Source organism: Carlito syrichta, unplaced genomic scaffold (assembly GCF_000164805.1).
Source record: "Carlito syrichta isolate Samal-C Ts95f unplaced genomic scaffold, Tarsius_syrichta-2.0.1 Scaffold302911, whole genome shotgun sequence".
Taxonomy (NCBI): domain Eukaryota; kingdom Metazoa; phylum Chordata; class Mammalia; order Primates; family Tarsiidae; genus Carlito; species Carlito syrichta.
The window spans coordinates 518,878-527,576 of NW_007247007.1; the positions used below are offsets into that span (position 1 = coordinate 518,878).

Here is an 8,699-nt window from a genome sequence, read left to right on the forward strand (position 1 = left end):
TCTCCAGACAGCAGCTGGTCTACAATTTAATTCAATTCTGACAGTCACTTACTAGAGTTAGTGCAGGCAGACTCCCACAGGTTAAGGTCTCAGTTTCACAAGACTACCCCACTTCAGATGCCAATTGCAAGTCTCAGGTTGCACTTTTCCTTCTGACCAACTGACTATGTCGAAGGTTTCCATATCCCCCTCTTCAGGGTCAATAATTTTCTAGAACAGCTTACAAATCTCAGGGAAACATGCTTACCGGTTTATAATAAAGGATTAGAAAGGTAATTTTTTTATTTTTTATTTTCTTTTGTCAGGATCTCACTCTTTCATCAGGATCTTACTCTTTCTTTTATCAGGATCTCACTCTTTCTTCCTTTTCTTTTCTTTTTTCTTTTCTTTCTTTCTCAGGATCTCACTCTGTTACCCAGGCTGCAGTGCAGTGGCATGATTACAGCTCACTGTAGCCTCCAACTCCTGGGCTTAAGTGGTCCTACTACCTCAGTATCTCGGACTATGGGCATGCACCACTACACCTGGCTAATATTTTTTATTTTTTTTGTAGAGATGAGGTCTTGTTATGTTGCCCAGCCTGGTCAAATGATAATTTTCTGTTTCTGTTTCTCTTTCTACATTTATTAAATGGGATACTATGAAGAAGAGCTGCCCTTTTTCTCTTATTTTTAAAAATTATTTTGTTTATATCAGTATAGACTCATCGATATTGTATTCTATGGATTTTAATATATAACTATTATTATTCTGTTGCTCAAATTGTTGCTCAAATTGGCTATTGAGAGTTTGTTGTAGGTAGCCTCTTAGATGGCACTCAGTGATCCCAGTCTCCTAATATTAACACCTTTGTGTAATCTCCTCCTCTTGAATGTGGGCTGGGTTTAGGAACATTTCTTTTTTTGAGTTGGAGTCTTACTCTGCCAGGCTGGAGTGCAGTGGCTCACTCATGGCCACTGCAGTCTTGACCTCCTGGCCTCAGGTGATCCTTCCACCTCAGCCTTCCAAGTAACTGGAACCACAGGCACATGCCACCATGCCTGGCTAATTTTTTTATTTATTGTACAGATGAGGTTTCACCAGGTTGCCCAGGCAGGCCTGAAACCCCTGAGCTCAGGCAATCCTCTCGCCTCTGTCTCCTAAAGTATTGGGATTACAGGTGTGTGCCACCATGCCCACCAGGAACACTTCTAATGAACAGAAAAGATGATGGGATGCTTTTTCTGAGATTAGAGTAAGCAACAGTCTAGCTTCCATCTTGCACAGGCTCTCTCATTCTCTCTCTCTTGTTCCCTTGACTTATTTGTTCTGATGGAAACCAGCTTCCTTATTGAGAGATACCCTGTGGAGGTTCATGTGGCAAGGAAATGAGGGAGACCTCCTAGCAACAGTCAGTGAGAAACTGGGGCCCTCAGTCCAACAGCCTACAAGACACGGTAACCTGCAAACAAACATGTTTGGATTATTCTTCAGTAAGGCCTTAAGGTGATCCTGGCTGACATCTTGACTGCAACTTCATGACAAACCTTGAGCTAAAGGAACCTGTAATTATATGCTAGGTCTGTCATAAAAAATACCATATACTGGGCTGCTTAAGCAACAGAACTTTATTTTCTCACGGTTTTGGAAGGTAGAAGTCCAAGACCAAGATATTAACAGATTTGGTTTGTTCTGAAGCCTCTCTTCTTGGCTTGCAGATGCACATCCCTTTCTTTGTTGCAAGCCCCTTTCCCTCTGTTGAAGTTGTTGTGTGAGGGACTTAAAGGTCTAGTGCCTTCCCCCCCCCCCATTCATTTTTCTCTTTTTCCTCTTGGGAGCTAGACATTTAAAAAGAGTATATTAAAAAAACAAACTCAGTGGGAAAGTTAGTAAGTAAACACAAATACCCAGAGAAAGGCACAGACTCAGAAAAGACCTGTAAAGACCTTCAGTTTATATTTCAGGCTCATCCTCAGCACAGAGGCAGCCTACAACAATCAAACACAATAACAAAAAACAGTATATTCTGGGGAAGGGGGATAATCTGAGTTTCAGATTTACCAAATTATTAATTCAACAAAATAAGGCATACAAACAAAAAGGAAAATATGACCTGTTTAAGGACAGACAGTGGTAACTGTTTCTGAAGAAGACCTCAAGGTAGATCTACTGCACAAAGACTTTAAAATAGTGTTTAGAGAATTAAAAGATAGCCAGGTGTGATGGCTCATGCCTGTAACCCCAGCACTGTGGGAAGCAGAGGCGAGAGAATTGCTTGAGTTCAAATCTTGAGCAATTTGACAAGATCTTGTGTCTACAATAAATCAACAGATTAGCCAGGCATAGTGGCATGCACTGTAGTTCAAGCTACTTGGAAGGCTGAGGCAGAAGGATCACCTGAGTCCAGCAGGTTGAGGTTGCAGTGGCTGTGAGCATACTACTACACTCCGGCCTGGGCAACAGAGTAAGACTCCTACTCAAAAAAAAAAAACAACCTAAGAGAAAGTTTTTAAAAAATGTATGAACAAATAGCAATATCAGTAAAGAGATAGAAAAACTAAAAAGGAACCAAAAAATAATTTGGGAGCTGAAAAGTATAATTGAAGTTAAAAAATTGACCAGGTGTGGTGGCTTATGCCTGTAATTCCAGCTCTTTGGGAGCCCAAGGTGAGAGTATTGCTTGAGCCCAGGAGTTTGAGACCAGCCTAGGCAACAGGGAGACCTCATCTCCATGAAAAAATAAAAAAACTAGCGGTGGTGTGCATATGTAGTTCCAGCTACTCAAGAGACTGAGGCAGAAGAATTGCCGACAACTAGGAGGTCAAGGCTGCAGTGAGCTACTGCAGTGAGCTACTGGGTGACAAAATGAGATTCTGACTCAAATAAAATAAATAACTAGAGGGATTTAAAGGCAAATTTGAATAGGAAAAAGAGTGAATCAGCGAACTTGAAGATAGGATGGTGGAAATTATCAAATCTGAAGGAAAGAAAGAAAAAAGATTGAAGAAAAGCCGACAGAGCCTAGGGGACCTGCTAGACACTATCAAGCCCACCAACATATACATTGCCGGAGTCCCAGGAGAGAAGAAAAAGAGAGAGGTTATTTGAAGAAATAAGGGCTGAAAATGTCTCATGTCATTAAAGATGAATATATACATTGAAGTAGCACAGTGAACTCCAAATGAGAGGAACTCAAAGAGACCCACAAATAATTAAACTTTTAAAAGCCCAAAACAAATAATTTTGAAAGAATGAAGGGGGAAATGATTCATCAAATTCAAGGAGTCTTCAATAAGATTATCGGCAGATTTATCACCAGAAACTTTTAAGGCCAGCAGGCAGTATTCAAAGTGCTTAAAGAAAAAATTGTCAACCAAGAGTTCTATGCCTGCCAAATTGTCCTTTAAAAGTAATTAAGACATTTACCATATGCAGTGGCTCATGTCTGTAATCCCACCACTTTTTGGGAAGTAGAGGTGAGAGGATTGCCTGAACCCAGAGGTTTGAGATCAGCCTGGGAAACTTGGCAAGACTTCACCTCTACGATAAAATTACAAAATTAGGCTGGGCATGGTGGCTCATGCCTATAATCCCAGCACTTTGAGAGGCCAGTTTGAGAGGATTGCCTGAGTCCATGGGTTCGAGACCAGCCTGGGCAACTTCGCAAAGACCTCATCTCTACAATAAATCAAAAAATTAGCCGGGCATGGTGGCGCATGCCTGTAGTCCCAGCTACTTGGAAGACTGAGGCGGAAGGATCGCCTGAGCTCAGCAGGTTGAGGTTGTGGTGTCCGTGAGCATGCCACTGCACTCCAGCCTGGGCAACAGAGTGAGACTCCAACTCAAAAAACAAAACAAGACAAAATTAGCCAGGCATGGTGGTGCATGCCTGTGGTTCCAGCTACTTTGAAGTCTGAGACGGAAGGATCACCTGAGCCCAGCAGGCTGAGGCAGTGGTGGCTGAGAGCATATCAGAATGAGAATCTGACTCAAAAAGTAATTAAGACATTCACAGATTTAAAAAAACAAAAAACCTGAGGGAGTTTGTTACCACTAGACTGGTCCTGCAAGAAATAGTTTAGCATTCTTCCCATTAGGGAGTCTTACAGATTACTAAAAAATATTGAAGAATAAATACATAAAAGGAAAGACATCCTATGTTCGTGAATTAGATGAGTTAATATTGCTAAGATGTCACTATTACCCAATGTGAGCTCCAAATACAATGCAATTCCTATCAAAATCTCAATAATGGTTTAGCAGAAATTGAAAAACCTTTCCTAAAATTCAGATAAAATTTCAAGAGATCCTGCTCAAAATAGTTTTCAAAAAGAACAAAGCTGGAGGACTTACACTTTCTGGTTTCAAAACTTGCTCCAAAACTACAATAGAACAGTGTGGTTATACGTGAGTGAGTTATATGTGATTGAAGAACAAGGCAACAAGGTAACAAGGTCTTACTTTGTCATGTGTCCAGAGTGTAGTGGTACAGTTGTAGTTCACTGCAACCTCCAACTCCTGGGTTCAAATGATCCTTCCACCTCAGCCTCCCAAGTAACTAGGATTACAAGCGTGCACCACCCTAACTAAATTTTTTTTTTTAAAGATGAGGTCTCACTATGTTGCCCAGGTTGGTCTTGAACCTTTGACTTCAAGTGATCCTCCCACTTAGACTCCCAAAGTGCTTGGATTACAGGTGTGAGCCACCATGCCTGGCTTGAATTTTTAAAAATAGTTTTATTTAGCTGGCTGTGGTGGCTCAAGCCTGTAATCCCGGCACTTTGAGAGGCCAAGGCGAGATGATTGCCTGAGCTCAGGGGTTTAAGGCCAGCTTGGGCAACTTGAGACCTCATCTCTACAATAAATAAAAAAATAAGCCAGGTGTGGTAGCACGCACCTATAGTTCCAGCTACTTAGAAGGCTGAGATGGAAGGATCTCCTGAGCCCAGCAGGTTAAGGCTGCAGTGGCATAAATATGCCACTGCACTCCAGCCTGGGCAACAGAGTGAGACTCCAACTCAAAAAAATTTAAAAAAACTTTATTTATATACCATAAAATTTATCTATCTTAAATATTAATTCAGCAATTTTTAGTGAATTTGGACTTGTGCAAACTTCACTACAATATGAGATTAGGACACTTCCATCATCCTTCAAAGATTTCTCATGCCTGTTTGCAGTTAATTTATACTCTAACCCCCAGACCCAGGCCTTTGCTTTCTTTCTCTTTGGATTTGATTTTTCTGGTCATTTCATATAAAGAGAATTATGCAACATGTGATCTCCTATGTCTGGCTCTTTTTACTAGGCCTTAGTTTGTTTTATGCTGATGTAACAGAATACTCGAGGCTGGACAGTTTATAAAAAACAAATTTTTTCTCACAGTTTTGTTGGTTAGAAAGTCCAAGATCAAGGCACTGCCATCTGGCGTCTGGTGAGGGCCTTCTTTTGCAGTGTTTTACTTGACTATTTATCTATTTTTTTTAGAGATGGGATCTCACTGTGTTGCCCAGGCTGGACTTGGACTCCTGAGCTCAAGTGATCCTCCCACCTCAGCCTCTTGAGTAGCTGGGACTACAGGTGCAGGCCACTCTGCACGGCTGGTGAAAGTCTTAATGCATCCATACCTGGTAGAAGGCCGAAGGACAAAAAGTGATGTGCTCTGTGTCCTCCCATAACAGAAGAGCAGAAGAGAGCGAACTCACTGCTGTGAAACCTTTTTATAATGGCATTAATCCTTTAGTGAGGGCATAGCCCTCATGCCCTAAACAGCTCCCCAAAAGCCCTACCTCCCAACACTATTGCATTGGGGATTAAGTTTCCAACACATGGGTTTTGGGGAATACATTCATATCACAGCACTTAGCATACTGTTCTTGAAGTTCAACAATGTTGATAGTTCCATGAATCAACACTTTGTTTCTTTTAATTGTCTAATAGTATTCCATTGTATGGATATATCTCATTGTATTTATCCATTCACCAGTTCCTAGGTATTTAGATTGATTCCACTATTTGGTTATTAGGCATAATGATGCTTTGAGCAATCACAAACAAGTATTTGTGTGAACATGTTTTTATTTCTCCTGGGTAGATACTTATGATATTATCGGGTCACACCTTAAAATATTTAACATTTTACAGGCCTGCCAAACTGTTTGCAGCCAGGGGCAGTGGCTCTCACCTGTAATCCCAGCACTTTGGGAGGCAGAGGCAAGAGGATTAGCTGAGCCCATGGGTTCGAGACCAGCCTGGGCAACATGGTAATCTGTCGTCTCTACAATAAATTAAAAAAATTTAGCTGGGCGTGGTGGTACATACCTGAAGTTCTAGCTAGAAGGCTGAAGCAGAAGGATTGCCTGAGCCCAGCAGGTTGAGACTGCAGTGGCCATGAGTATGCCACTGCACTTCAACCTGGATAACAGAGTGAGACTCTGACTCAAAGAAAAATAATTGTTTGCAAATATGTTCTCCTATAGGTTGTATCCTTACTCAGTTGTTTCTTGATGTAATATCATTTATCCAGTTTGCTTTTGTTACCTGTGTTTTTTGAGGTCTTTTTTTTTTGGAGTTGGAGCCTCACTCTGTCATCCAGACTGGAGTGTAGTGGCACACTCATGGCCACCGCAGCTTGCACCTGCTGGGCTCAGGTGATCCTTCCACCTCACTCTTCCAAGTAGCTAGAACCACAGGCACTCACCATCATACCTAGCTATTTTTTGATTTATTGTAGAAACGAGGTCTTGCCAAGTTGCCCAGACTGGTCTCAAATCCCTGGGCTCAGGTAATCCTCTCACCTCTGCCTCCCAAAGTGCTGAGATTATAGGCATGAGCCACCATGCCCAGCCTGCTTTTGAGATCTTACCCAAGAAAAATCTTTGCCCAGACCAATGTCTTGAAGCATTTCCCTCATATTTTCTTTTGTAGTTTCATAGTTTCAGGTTTCATATTTAAGTCTTAAATCCATTTTTTATTTGTCCTTATATATGGTAAAAGTTAGGAATATAGTATCATTCTTCTGCATATGGATGTCCAGTTTTCCCGGTACCATTTATTGACAAGACTGACACTTATCCAGTGTATGTTCTTGTCACCTTTGTCAAAAACAAGGCTGAGAATATACATGGATTTATATCTGAGTTCTGCATTCCATTCCATTGGTCTGTGTCTGTTTTTATGCCACTACCATGCTGCCTTGGTTACTATAGCCTTGTAATATATTTAGAAGTTTAGTAGTATGATGTCTCTAGCTTTGCTCTTTTTCCTTATGATTGCTTTGATATTCAGAGTTGTTGGTGGTTCCATATGAATTGTTTTCTGTATTTCTGTGAAGAATGTCATTGGCATTTTCATAGTGATTGCACTGAATCTGTAGATCACTTTGGGTAGTATGGATGGATTTTTTTTTTTTTTTAGTTGGAGTCTCACTCTGTTGCCCAGGCTGGAGTGCAGTGGCACACTCACGGCCACCACAGCCTCAACCTTCTGGGCTCAGATTATCCTTCTGCCTCAACCTTCCAAGTAGCTGGAACTACAGGCATGTGCCACCATACCCAACTAATATTTTTATTTATTGTAGAATGAGGTCTCGCCAAGGTGCCCAGGCTGATCTCAAACCTGTGGGCTCAGGCAATATTCTCACCTCAACCTCCCAAAGTGCAGGGATTATAGGCAGGAGCCACCACAACCTGCCTTGGATGGACATTTTAACAATGTTGGTTTCTCTTATCCATGGGCTTGGACTGTTTTTCCATTTTTTGTGTGTCCTCTTTAATTTCTTTCATCAGTGATTTATAGTTTTCATTATAGAGATCTTCTATTTATTTGGTTAAATTTATTCCTAGGTGGTGTTTTTGTTTGTTTGGTTTTTTTTTTTTTTGGTTATTATTGTAGATGGGATTTCTTTCTTGATTTCTGTTTTCAGATTGTTCAGTGCTAATGTATAGAAAATGCTCCTGACTTTTGTTTGTTGATTTTGTATCCTGCAACCACTTTACTGAATTCATTTATCAGTTCTAATGTGTTTTGATGGACTTTTTTCTTCTTTCTTATTTTTTGAGGTGGGGTCTCACTCTGTCATCCAGGCTACCTGCAGTGGCAGGTAGCCTCCATTTCTTGGGCTCAGGCAATCCTTTAGCCTCAGTCTCCCAAGTAGCTGGAACTACAGGCATGCACCACCACGCCCAGCTAATTCTTTGGCTTTTTGGTAGAGACAAGGTCTTACTATATTGCCCAGGCTGGCTTTGAACTCCTGGGCTCAAGCAGTGCTCCCACTTCGGCCTCCCAAAGTGCTGGGATTATAGGTATGAATTACTGTGCACAGCCTTTTTTTTTTTTTTAAAGACAAGGTGCTGCTCTGTCACCCAGGCTAGAGTGCAGTGGCGTGATCATAGCTCACTGCAGCCTCCAACTCCTAGGTTCAAGCCATTCTCCTGTCTCAGCCTTATTAGTAGCTAGGATTACAGGCATGTACCACCATGCCTGGCTAATTGTTAAGTTTTTTTTATAGAGACAGGGTCTCTCTCTATCTTGCCCAGGCTGGTCTCAACTGCCTGGCCTCAAGTAATCCTCCTACCTTGGCCTCCCAAAGCACTGGGATTATAGATGAACCAATACTTCCAACCCTTTGGGTGGACTATTAAGGTTTTTCTCAATATAGTATCATGTCATCTGTGAACAAGTATAATCTGACTTCTTTTTTTTTTTTTTTTTTTGAGTTG

At 41.3% G+C, this 8,699-nt stretch overlaps 1 protein-coding gene across 4 annotated transcripts in view; it reads left to right on the forward strand.

Annotated features, from left to right (window-relative positions):
* The window catches only part of LOC103259600 (up-regulator of cell proliferation), a 59,248-nt gene that overhangs the window by 4,485 nt on the left and 46,064 nt on the right, over positions 1–8,699 (forward strand). The window contains exon 1 of one of the 4 annotated variants that reach the window (XM_021711912.1): positions 8,324–8,402. The exons of the other annotated variants lie outside the window; for them this stretch is intronic. The gene's annotated coding sequence lies outside the window, so the exon portion shown is untranslated. Of the gene's footprint in view, positions 1–8,323; positions 8,403–8,699 lie in introns of those variants that run through there. 4 annotated transcript variants of the gene reach the window in all.